Genomic DNA, 13,824 nt, shown 5'->3' on the forward strand with positions numbered 1-13,824 from the left:
AGCTTCCCAGGAGAAAAATCCTGGGTGAAGGAATTTTTTCAGAGAATGTTAATGCCACATGTCAGGTCATCTCCACTAAATTTTCATTTTAAGGACAGATTACACCCTTTTTCTTTCCTGTGTCAGCAGAAGAGAGATAGGATGTATGGAAGTTCCATCTAATGACTGTCTTTCCTTGGAGCAAATAAGTTTTTTCTGGGTGTTTTGTTTGTTTGTTTGTTAAGAGTTTGGGGGCAGGGGTGGTCTTTTGGGAGGGTATGTAGGGTTTTTTGGTGTGGTTTTTTTTGGTTTTTTTTCTTTTCTTTTTTTTTTTTTTTTTTTGCAAGGAACACTGAGACTGAAGAAATAGCTTCGTAATTAAAGTTTGTGAGTTCTCTTCAGATAGGAGAGAGACCAAGTTATTCCTCAGTAATTGTTCTGCTAATTTCCTAGTCATGTAAGAAACTGTGTTTTGTGGTTTGTGTGTACAGTATAGACCCTAACCACATTTCTCCCCTTGTGGGCATGAAGTGTGAGAGCTTCTCCATCTGTCTTAAGAAAGGCCTGCATGTGCTTCCCTTGGGAGCTCAAACTCCAGATTAAATAGCATCTTTCAAATCACCTCTGACAACAGCTCCTCAGAGCTGTTACATCAAGAGCTTCAGTCACAGACTTGCAATTCAAACCCTGACCCTGATATGCTGAGAGAACTTGTTGCTTGTGTAAGCAGAACTGCTTCTGGAGTTTGTGGGCTGCCCCTTCCACAGCTGAGGCTGCATGGCAGCTCATTGTGGGAACTCAGCACATCACTCCGGATGTCCAGAGTTACGGAGACAGCCCTTGGGGGGCTCGGAAATCCTGGAATGTTGCCAGAAGTGCCTGGTGGTTGGATTTTGACCAACCACCTGGTCAAATGGGATGTGCCACCTGTTTGAGGATAAGAGAGTCACTTGGGGATGAATGGTGTAAGAATTAAGTATTTACAGGGTGGAAATAGAGAGTTTAGGATTTTGGTACAGGGGGGTTGTGGAGACAAGATGGAGGGATCAGGGCATGTCTTGTCCTTCTTCTTTCTTCTTCTTGTCATCCATTTTCTGTGGTGTTGTTGGCACTTTGGGATTGGTTCTTGGTGAAGGTGCACTTACTAATATGGATGAAAGGTGTTGAGAAATAAAGGTAAATATGATGTACGTAGTTTTTAGTATAAAAATAGATGACCGCCCAGTGAGAGGTCAGAGTGCCCTTGGCTGCCTTGCTGGTCAGACCTCTGTCAGGCTGGAAGAAAATTTTGTAGATAAGAAATAATAAACAATATTGAAGACTGAAAATCTGAAGAGTCCAGACTCGTCCTTTGAAGCGCAGGCTGTCCCAAGGCCATGCTACGCGTGACCGTGCAGAGACGAACAGCCAGAGCGGTCACTCATGGGTACCCAGCAAGAACAATGACAAACAGGTAAAATTATGCTCGTCTCAGAAGTTAAATGCCAGGTTTCAAGTCCAAGTGGTTTCTGAATTTTTCAGACTTAACCATACTCAACTCATTGGCAGAGTGGAAATAAAGCGTTACATCAGAACATAGCATTTTTGCTTCTTGACAAAAGATACCAATTTAGGACACTGAGGAAGGGAGGAAGGAAGGAAAACTAACCTACCTTTAAGCAATCATCAGAGGACCTCTAACAAATTACTACAGTGCAGTGCAGTGTGTCTTGTAGGTTTTCCTCTACTGCTGTTCCTCCTCTGTGGGCCATAACTGCATGAAGCAGCCCATGCTCAGTCAGGCACCTGTGGGATGGGAGTGACAAAAGGCCTTGGTGTTGCTGCCTAAAAAACAGAAATTTGCTTCACCTGCCACCACTAATAGATGTGACATTTCCCACAGAAATATAGCATTATGAGACTTTAAAGGGGAAGAGCAAACATAATTTTGCCTAACATCCTGTAAGTAATCAACCTCACATGCAAATCTAGCAGGCAGGAACTTAATTTATGACAATAGTGAATCCAAAGAGGAGCAATAGGTTGCAGAACTTTTTCTCTGTAAAAATGGTTGTTGCACAGTGGGTATGGCACTCCATTTGCATCTTGCGGCTGATGTGATGCAATGCAGACAGCAAGTGGCTGTAAAAAGGACAAATAAGGGACTTAAAGTTCTACAAAATTATATTTTATAAAAAGTTGGGATTACTTCAGGGCAGGGCATCCTACTTTTGCTCATCATTTGAAGAGACTCATGTACAGTGCTTTGTGTGACTCATTTGTCTTTGTGCTAATACCTGCTTCAACAGAATCTTGTTGTCAGTCACAAGTGTTAAGATTTGTCTATAAAGGATCTTTTAATGTATGACACTATCTTCCATCCAATGAAATTTAGACTGGCACTTCCCCCCCATACCCCACCTACAAAGGAACTTTGAGGTCATTTCCAGCAAATACTGTAAGGGGTGAAATGGTCAATGCAAAATGGGGTCTCTGCTTGGGTGGAGTTCCTTAAAACCTACAGGGAAAGAAGGAAGCTGTCACAGATGAGAGGAAATAGGGTTTTCACAGATGAGTAGAAAATAGGGTTTGTTTGCCAAAGAGGTCTGTAAATAGAAATTATATTTGTTAGTGTCTATTTGTAGTAATTCATCAAATCTTAGAAAAATCTACTAAGGGAGTTATTTCCTCATTGTTTAAGCTGAACTGACAACTGAGCACCATGCAGCCACTCATTCAGTCCTTCCTCTCACAATCCCAACCTCTGTGAGTAGGGAGGAGACCCACAAGTCAAAATTTGTAGGTTGACATAAGAACAGTTTAATGTTTAAAAACAAAGTAAAACATTATAATAAGAGAAAATAACAACAATAATTAAAAGGGAAAGAAATAAGCAACCAAGTGAAGCACAAAACAGTTGCTCATAATTCTTTGACTGATGCCAGATGCTGTTCACAAACCCAGATCAGCCCCATTTCCAAGTAAATACCCCAATTTATATACTGGGCATGACAGTCTATGGTGTGGAATATCCCTTTGGTGGGATTGATCACCTGTCCCACCTGCGCTGCTTTGCCATTTTATTTTTGTGTACCTCCTCACCGGCACAGCATGAGACACAAAATAACCTCTATTAAAAAAACCCCAATCCTATATGGATAAACACAATTTAGCAACCCTCAAAACATCACTATGGTATCAATATTATTCCCATTCTGAACCCAAAACACAGTGCTGTACTAGCTACTGAGAAGAAATTAACTCTATCCTGGGCTGAAACCAGGATGCTCCTTTATTTATTTTTGTGTTCTTAAAAGACATCTATTGTGAGTGTTCAGCTGTCACCATTTGGCAACTGGAAGCTCAGACATGCTAACATGAAGGCAGATCCATGTGCAAGGATGTGATTTCCACACATTCTGAGGACGTCAGCCCATACACAAACCGTGCAGGGCACCCTGGCTGATGCAGTTCACATGGCTCCATTGAAGGCAGAGGGAAGAATCACCCCAGGGTATTTGGTATCAATACAAGCTGGGGGATGAACAGGTTGAGACCAGCCATGCCAAGAAGGACTTGGGGTTGCTGGTGGATGAGAGGCTGGACAAAAGTTGGCTGTTCTTCCAGCCCAGAAATGCAATTGTGTCTGCACCAGGAGTGCTGTGGCCAACAGGTGAGAGAGGTGGTTCTGCCCCTCTTCTCTGATGTGGTGAATCCCCACCTGGAGAGCTGCATCCAGCTCTGGGGTCCCCCAGCACAGCCAGGACCTGGAGCTGTTGCAACAATGGAGGATCACAGGATCACAGAATCAATTATGTTGGAAAAGACCTCTGAGATCATTGAGTCCAACCTATGACCTAACACCACCATGTAAACTACCGCCATGGCACTAAGTGCTGCTGTCAATATTTCCTTCTTTTAGAGAAACTAATCTCTTAACATGTTTCTCTGCTTACTGTAGAATAACATTCCTGTGTTTATCTTGTATAAAAAATACATAAAGTTATGTTGCAGTTAGATAACATTATTCTAAATTGAGACCTAATTTCTGTTATCCAGAAATATGCATTCTTGGACACAATTTGGGATGCTTACCTATTATGAACAAGTGGTGATGCGATGTAGAACTAACTGGAGGTTCAGGCACAAGCATGTTTTGTCTCAAAGATTCTGACTGTTACAACTGGAAAGATGTGATTTGAGGCCACGATCCTGCAAAGGTGGGGCAGCACTTGCTCTGAGCCAACTTCCTGCTCCACCTGGACTTTGTGCTTGATCCTCTTTCTTGACTCACTCCCTGAGGGAGGGCTGAAGGGGCTGTCTGTGCAGGCATAAACAAAACAGCAGAAAAAGTCTCGTTTGCATAAGGGGCATGCACCAGGTCAGATATAAAATTAAGTGGATCAGGACCCCTTGCTTTCTTTTTCTTCTCTTTCCCTTGTATTGTTTACCCCATCTCTGGTCCATCCACATGGCAGAACCAATGTGGTAGCTGTGGACTCATTCTTTGCTTTTCTTTCTCACCTTTATTCCTCTCCTTCCTTGCTTTGTCTGGGAAAAGCATGGCTATCATATTTTTCCCCATCCTTGGTACCAAAGTTTGCTGTGAGAGTGGGAGCTTGAGGAAGTGCAGTATTGTGTCCTGTTAACCAGCACCTTTAAGAAGAGCTGTATTGTGGCTCCTGAGCCAACAACTGTGGTTGCCAGTTGTGGCTTGGTAGCCAGCACCTTTGACAAGTTTGCTGTGGGAGCTGAGAACTGATTGAAGCATACTGTACGAAACTAAGGGCTTGCTAGCCACTTCTTCCGAGAAAATACATTCTAAGAATTTCAGGGCTTGTTAGCCCACACCTTTTGGTCTAAAGAGCAAGCTGGCTGCCAGAGTTACAGCTACAATAAAAGCACAAGAGTTCTCTGACGTGTGTCTGATGTTTTTGTTCAGCCTGACAAGAATTTACAACAAACATCCCGCAACGTACCAACGGGTCATGACACTAAGCAGGAACTTTTAACAAAATATTTTTGTAAGAAAGTCAATATATACACATATGTTAATTAAAAGGTTTTTGAGATTTGCTGTTGTACTAAGGAGGTTTTCTGGACCTGGGATAAAATCTGTTGCCAGCAGGAACCAAAGGCCTCAGATCAGAGCTTTCTCTACTGTGGCTGACTTGTATTACCAACCAGATGTCTTACTTGTCTGAGGAACAGCTTTCTGTCTTTTTGCCAACACAATTCAGAGCAAAAGAAATGCTAAAGACAATTGTTTTTTCTTTGTTTTTAGATGCATTTCTAATAAACCTCAAGAATCTGAAAGCAGTTAGTGGTCCTCTTGTACTAATGCCTGACCAGGATTTTTTAAATGAGTATTTAGCTATCACCTTGTCCTTAAGAAATGGTTACAGATTCATATTTAACATTTATTGAAGGCACACAGAAAATCTTGACCTAACTAATCTTTAAAAGAAGGAAGGCCTTGTGACAGAAAGACTACGATTAATGGGTTAGTCCTTCCATGTTTAGTTTAATCCCTTGGTTTAGACTTCAGACAGCATGATAATCTTAACCAAATGAAAGTGCCTGCAGTTGGAGAAGTATGAACTGTTTGTACGGAGAGTTTTTTAACTTTTCTCACTGGTTTTGATATGAGGCACATCTGCAAGAACTTTGGAAACCTCCTTTTTTTTGTGCAGACCTTTTTTTTTTGCCCTGCAGAGTTAGAACTCCTTTACCTATAACAATTTTCAGCCTAAAGAGATCACATTGGGCCAGCTATAATATTTTGTCTTTTTAGCATTTCATCTAAAGAACCATAATGGAATAATAGCTGTAAAATGACACGGCCATCTACTGATAGAAAACTGTATAGCTTCTGGGAGGTATGCAACTGTAAGAAAGGGAACACAGATTTTAGTACTTAGTTAATAGAAGTTCTCTGGCGATTCTGTCATCCACAGCATGCAATTGCATGAAAAGCCAACAGCTTTTAATGAAGACTTTTTGTAAATAATGGATTATTGCATTACTAGAGTTTTTCAGCCTAGGAAAAAAAATACTGGTAGAATTACAGCAGCATAAATTTGTCAGTGAAACTGCAGGAATAAAAGAAATTCTCCAACAACATCTTATAAGTTTTAGATAATCAGGAATTGCTTTATTCTGGCCAGGATATACAATGGAAGTCATTCCATCCCCACATGCCAGAATGTGCAGTAGAAATCATTCCATCACACATGGTTAGTTACCAGAATTTTCACATATTTAGATACAAAAACTCCAAAGAAATTCTTGTTTATTGATTCTGCATTACACAATTCTTAGCATTCACTCTGCTATTGTTTTTTGGTCCTTCCACTCTCGATGCTAATTTGGTCCTCATTCTTTGGTTCTCTTATCAATCTTTTCCCAGACCAGGTGTCTCCAACTGCATGGCAGGGGGGGATGCAGGGTGGCGTAATGTTTGTTAATGTCCCTTTATCTCCTCTGTCTCTTCTGCTTAGTCTCAACCTATACACGTTAAACTCTCAGAGTCCAGGAATCTTCCTTTTTCTTCATTGAAGACCATCGGGCTTCACCCAGCAAATATCAAACAATCAGTGGACAGATTATTTTGAAGAAAAACTTCAATTCCCCTCCCCTTGGGCAGAGGTGAGCAAACCCATGACTAAAGTTACTTAAAAGAATTTTAAAAGTTGTATCATTTTGAAGAGATCCTCCTGGAGATAATCCCTCATTGATAAAAGTGTATGTGTGTGTGTGTATGTTTGTGTGTGTGTGTATGTTTGTGTGTGTGTGTGTGTGTGTGTGTACATATTTTATTGCTCTGATTTTATGCAGGTAGTTGAACTTTCAAGTCCCCAGTGGGAAAATGTCCCTAGAAGTAAGCAGGTCATTGCAGAAGCTCATATGCTTAAGGAACTCCAAGTTCATTTATTCCCTTTTCCTAGTTGTACATGATAGGTAGGGAACAAAGATTTCAAAAAACTCTTGAATATGAAGGTGGTTACATAACACAATTTAAAACTCCAATCAGATTTTAAATTATGTGCCACAGATATTCTGCAAGAAATACAAGTCTCTGTCCAAATCTAGAGCATATTCAGTTTGCATTTTGGTAAAAAACAGCTGATAAAGACGTGTGATATTTAGTAAGAGCTTTGGCAGAGGCAGTATTGAAAACACGAACGATGTAGTGAGAAGTAAAGCCATGCCAGTATTTAAGGGGTTACACATGAGATTTGTTTGTGTCTCATTCTTTCTGACCCTTCAGCACTGCTGTGACACAAATGTCAGCCAGGTAATTATCCTGGGGACCTCCAGGCCTGCTTACCTCAGCCAGCTCTGTGAATGCTCTACAAGGACACCTGGAAACCAATTAATGGCTCTTCCGTGAGCTGCTCTGTAAACTGAACCTTGCACACAAGGATCAAGTTTGATACTGACTGCAGCCTTCTCAGGTGTAGTGGAGTGCCATCCTAGGGAGGTTGTAGGCCTGAGATTTAGAAATCAGCATCTTCTGCCATTAAGGAAGCCTTTCAGAAAGAAATCATCTCTTCACTCCATATTCGGCATGAGTATCAAAATTACCTAAAAAGAAGATGAGATCACAGAAGTAGGCAGATTCTAAATGCTGGTGTTATAAATACAAATACAGTTATTGGCTTTTGCATTTATGTATTAACTTTAGTCTTACAAGTAATTATTTATCACACAAATCCTAATATAATACAGTTTGTAATTACTGCTTTTGATATAGTGTAATCTGTCAGTTTATGCATACACCGCATGGCTTTTATAAATAAAAGTGTAAGATATGCTATCTTAGACCATAGGATAATAGACACTGAAATGTTGAAATGATTTTTCATGTAACTAACTCAGAAAATAGTGTAAAATATTTAGGTGATTTCTCACATTTGGGGGCTATCTCATCTGAAAGACAAGATAAAGGAAACGGAAACCAGAGCACCGAAGAAAAGAAGAATTTATTGACCCTTGTTATCAGGGAGTGAAAATACAACAGGATGGAACCACAAGAAGAAATAAAATATGTTGATTTACTCTCCAAGATGGCGTGAAGGCAAGTCAAAGGTTAAAACTAAGCAAAAGAACATCTAAACTCAAAGGAATGTTTGGATATGTAGAGGCTCTTATGCATATGCATATACCCCCTGTAATGTAACAGTATATAGAGAACAAGATTTAAGGTAACAGTATGCTTTTGGCAAAAAGCCAAGCACCCCAGCGCTGGATTTTATCTGTTTTATCCCTTAATAAACTTTTATAAAAATTTTAAATAGTAAATAGACATGTTTCTCATACTAAGCAAAATGTAAAAATAGCAACATTTGACAGAGGTGAGATTAGTTGCTGCAGACTGAGACAGATATAGTGTCTTTCAATAAACATTACCAAGACTAGAAATTTTAACTTTCTTATCATGGAGAGCATCAACAATCTGGATTTGTTCTTGTATATGAACGGTGCACTAACAGGTGAGAGCTTGTGTGGATATATGTGTATATGTTCCTTCTGAAAACAGCGATGGTGCAGACACCTTCTGATGTACCAGTAAATAGCAAGAGTCAGTTTCCCTGTCACATCTGCTACTGCTACGTGCAGTCAAATTCCCTTGAAATATTGTGGTTAGTTTAGAGACATAACTCATTTTGGAAGGACAATGATGTGAACGACACAAGCACATACAAGAATGTAGAGAATATTCTGGCAGTTAACTCACCCTCTGTGATTACATGGACAAGGAGTGGGCCACTGGCAAAGCTGATGGCCTGACAGCCTCTTAGAGTCTGATTTACTATGAGCCCACATCAAGCTAAACTCATCCCAAACCCCTGACAGGAGGGTAAGGGCAAAGTTAGTCCTTTCCTGTCCTACATATGCTGTCTTGGGTTATTTCATCATCAATATGTCTTCTCCACAGGCAGAAATATCACACAGTGATATATGTTGTATCACAGTGGCTATGAGACAGGTGGAAGTTGTCATTTACAAATGCAAAATGTGATAAAAGCATCTGGTACTTGGGTCTGAGTTATGATGCTAGTGAAACTACTGCAAGATTCTAATCCAAAACATCGGCATGGCGGTCAGTATATCCAGGGCAAAACTATGTGAGGTTTTATAAATACAAAACTACAGTCTTTAAAAGTGCTTTGTTTGCGTAGAATCCAGGGCTGATGCTCGGCTCAGACTTGTGTTTTAGTGATAGAGAAATACCAGCACCATTCTGTGAGTAAGGGCCCAGAATCCCACAGAATCCCACAGGATTTCCCTGTGGGAGCTAGGTGGTCAAGTGGAAACCAAAGGCCTCTGCCTGGAGATTACATTTTGCCATGGGAAATAGGAATTGTTCTGTGCAAGCCTTGAAGCTACACAGCTAGGAAGCATGTCTTAATTTTTATCTTAATTTGCACACTGGGCTTAGCCATAGTTTGCTTAGAAAACAGAAAATATTTCAAACAATGTATTCTTCTATTCAGTGGCAATATGGGGATAACAGCAGTTGTTTGAGGAGTTTTTTAAAATTTTTTGGTGAATATTTTGTGAATTATATAAATGCTTTGAAAAGCATTTTTCTCCTGTTTAAAAAAAGATTTGGCAGGGAAATAGTGTATTTTTTTTCATTTCTTTTTAGCCTTCAGTTCGTCTTTTGTTCTTTTGAGGTTTGTGCATTTTTTTGTTGTTGGCTTTTTGTTTGTTTGTTTGTTTCTTGGTATTTGTTTTGTTTTGTTTTGTTTTTATGAGGGCTAGAAATGTCTCAACTTACGATAAAAAGTGCACTGAAGTTCTTATAAAAGATATTAACTTCCATCAGCCCAGGCTTGAAAGGAAGAGTGGCAAATATCACAGAACTTGCATCAAAATCCAGATAGCTGGCAATGGAATAAAGTTTTCTATGTTTTTAGCTACAATTCTTCATTGACCATCATTTTCCATCTGTAAACTTAACTCTTTCAAAAAAGTGTGCTGTAAGATGAAAGAAATAAAGAGAGCTAGGAAGGAAAAAAATAAAAAGAAAAAAAATACAAGGTACGGTGTAATGATTTAACAAAGAATTAAACACAAAGAATCACATGTCCTGGGAACTGTAGAGCACAACAAGCCAGGATATACCTTGAAATCCTGTCCTTGGGGTTTTTTGTTGCCTTGGTTTGGTTTTGTGGGGAATAAGTTCCACTTATTCCCCACAAAACCAGATAAGAGGTCAGCCTTTAAACTGCTGACCTCTTATCTTTTCAGGCAAGAATCTTATCAGTTACTATAAATGTAATCACAGCTGTTTTAATATTGTGCAGAAAATAATGTATGTGCTTTATAAATGTGTTATGCTGAAAGTGGATTCTTTTCCCTTTTCTTTTTTATCTGTAAAGATAAGATTGCCTAAAAGATTTTTAGGAAAGATTTAAGGATAGTCAGTGTTTCTCCTGATAAAAAACTTTTATTCCACTTTCCCATTTCTTTCCCATAAGAAACGACTGCTGATTCCTTTCCTTGAAGATTATTGTTTTAATATTCTTAAATTAATATTTTCCTAGAAATAGAAATTTTGATAATTATACAATTCACAAGATCAAACCCTGCTGGTGTCATCACACACCCTAATGCAAGAAGAGTACATTTGGCTCCCTAATGTGTGCTGAGAAGGGAATTAAAACACTTTATCAAAAGTGTTAATTTTCTTAATTAGTTCTTAATTTTTCCAGATTTCTCCTTTTAGTTCCTCTTAGTCCCCTTGTTACATTCAGACACTGCCTTCAACCCAAGCAGCTTTTCTCTTATCTTGAGCTTTATTTAGGTTTTTACCCAGGGCATGCTTTTGTGTTCTGTTGAGAACAATCATCTTACCAGACTCAAGAACTGTCCTTTGTAAGAGAGGCTGGCTAAATCACAGAATGAACTAGGTTAGAAATGACCCTTTGAGGTCATCTAGTCCCCACTGTGACCTAACACCTCCTCATCAACTAAGCCATGGCACTGAGCGCCGCCACATCCAGTGCTCTTTGAACACGCCCGGGGACCGTGACTCCACCGCCTCCCCAGGCAGGTGATTCCAGCCTGCAATCACTCCTTCTGTGAAGAATTTTTTCTAACATCCAACCTAAACTTCCCTTGTTGCAGCTCACAACTGTGTCCTCTCATTATGTCAGTAATTTCCTGTTGGTGAATTCCCTCTGCAAGCAGGCAGGCCTAAGAGTCAGAGCAGGCCTTGCAGCTTGGCAGATGGGGCCCAGAGAATAAGATTTAGGGTTTAACACATAAACATAGTATGGTAATGTAGTGTTTCTTATAGGTTGTATGGAAATGTTATAAGATATGCTGTGGTAGAGTGGTTAATGAGAATCTGAATATTCAACACTGAAGATGATTTATTGTATTGTAACGGGAACTTCAGTCTCTTTCGCCCTCTCTTATCTCTCTTCTCCCTTATCTCTTTGCTCGCTCTTGTGCTCTTCTTCGCGCCCTTTTCTTTCTTTATCTCTTTGTCTTCCCTCTGCACTTCTTCACTCCCTCCTTTCCACATGCTCTCTGCTCTTAAACCTTTGCCGTTAACTCTCTTACACTTTAAGCCTCTCTTCTCTCGGGCCTGCTCCAAGCTGCAGCTGGCAGCTCGCAGCAGGGCCCTTCACCCACGGCCTTTCTAATAAACTACAAGTTATACGACTTGGCTTCAAAGAGATCTTGTCTCCGTCTGTCCCGACCATGCGTGACCCCCCAGGCAACTCCTACAGTTTCCTAGGAGAAGAGACCAGCTCCTACCTGACTACGGCCACCTGTCAGGGAGTTGCCCCAGGTTTCATCATGGCAACAGTTGTTTCTGAGTTCGCTGTATGTTCCTTGAAGAGATTCTTTGGGAACTTGTCATGAGGAGCTTGCCAAAGAGACACAGGTCTATTGTGATCCTTTAGATCACACTTCCTGAAGCTGCTTTGTAAAGAGATTTGAAAGGAAAAGCACAGGAAAGCACAAGGTGGCTGCTTTGAATAGATACAGCAGAGTGCCACTGAATCTTCTAAAAACCTGAACACGGTTGGAAGATTGAAAGTTGATAGCAGACGGGGTACGGAAAATTTGCAAATGCTGAAGTGTGCAAATGCTTCACAAGCCTTATGTTAGGAGACTTATGTTCAGTGTTTTAAAAAAACTGAAAAATAACCACAGTTTGGAGATAAAGTGTGTGGAAACTATTACATCATTCTTATGTCACTGCAGAAGAGGAAATCATATTTCCCTCCTGTAAACAAGACATGAACAGAGCATGGAGACCTGCACATACTGATTGTGCTGAGGCTGAGCTTCAGAATACAAGGCAGTCTCTGTCATATATGGAATCTGAAGAAGAAAGCAAGGAAAGATTAAGCATTGCAAATGGCTTTTATAGTCTCATCAATTGTAGAAGATAATAATTACAGAAAAAAGACAATAACAGATTTCATGGTGAGGGGCAGTAGAAATTCAGGCTTAGAAGGAAAAACAGAGTGTGTGCTGAATGGAATAGAAGCACTCTGGAAGGCTCCCTTAAACAGTCTTTTCTTCCTTCATGTGCCTGAGATTGTTCTGATTTTTAGAGGAGCTTTATCTGAGTATATTTCACCACAAGCTGACCTTTATAGTCATTAGCTGTGCATTATCCTCTCCTTCCCTCCTTGTTGTACAACAATTTCATTACATCATTTTAAATTACATTTAAATTTAAAAATGCACTGTTTGAATATTTGACATTTTGTACTAACTAATTTCTAGTCCTCCCTCTTTCTGATGCTCCTGCCCACTAGTTATCAGAAATTTGTTGTTAGTTTCAAGTTAGTTGAGAGTTTCAGGTACCTACTGTTATCTCCATTGAAAGACTGGGAAAAGAAAGCAGCAGAGAGATTTCCCAGCTGCCTTATTTTTTCATTGAAAAAGCCAGAAGGAAATCCCCCTACTTAAAAGCACCAAGTAATCTTTAAGGAGTCCATTAGAACAAATTCCTTTCACAATGTGGAGATGTAGGTGCTGTTTGTCACCCAAAGTTGGTTATGACTTGACTGTGTAATCCTTAGAATATTTTTAACTTTTCTTTGCAAATAAGTCTGTAAAAATCTAAAAAAACAAGTGTGAACTGTGAGATAAAGACAATAAATTATAAACTGTTGTGCTGCTATACAGCATCTGAAGCATGTCTCAGTTTATCTGTAGATATGTTTGAATACATTATACTCTGCCTGGAGCTCTTTTGCTGCTGCACCAGCCCCTTTTCACATAATTCCACCGACACCATTCTAAGTGTTTCTTCAAAGCAGAAGAACCACGCTTTGAAATTATTATGAAAAGCTGTAGATAATTGAGATTCTTATCAGTTTAACATCTGATACATCCTCAGTGAGAGGACTTTATATTAAACAGATTTACTTGCCACAACAACCCCCTGCAATGCTGCAGTCTGGGGACAGTGTGGCTGGACAGAGGCCAGGCAGAAAGGGACCTGGGGGTGCTGGTTGACAGTCGGCTGAACATGAGCCAGCAGGTGCCCAGGTGGCCAAGAAGGCCCATGGCATCCTGGCCTGTGTCAGGAACGGTGTGGCCAGCAGGAGCAGGGAGGTCATTCTGCCCCTGTACTGGCACTGGTGAGGGCACACCTTGGCTGCTGTGTCCAGTTCTGGGCCCTCAGTTTGGGAAGGACATTGAGACGCTTGAGTGCGTCCAGAGGAGGGAAACGGGGCTGGTGAGGGGCCTGGAACACAAACCCTGTGAGGAACAACTGAGAGGGCTGGGGGTGTTCAGCCTGGAGAAAAGGAGACTCAGGGGGGACCTTATCACTCTCTGTATGCTCAGGCAAGAGAGTGTCCCAAGTCAGAGAATAAACAG

The sequence above is a fragment of the Ammospiza nelsoni genome, chromosome Z (genome assembly GCF_027579445.1).
Source record: "Ammospiza nelsoni isolate bAmmNel1 chromosome Z, bAmmNel1.pri, whole genome shotgun sequence".
NCBI classification, from domain to species: Eukaryota; Metazoa; Chordata; class Aves; order Passeriformes; family Passerellidae; genus Ammospiza; species Ammospiza nelsoni.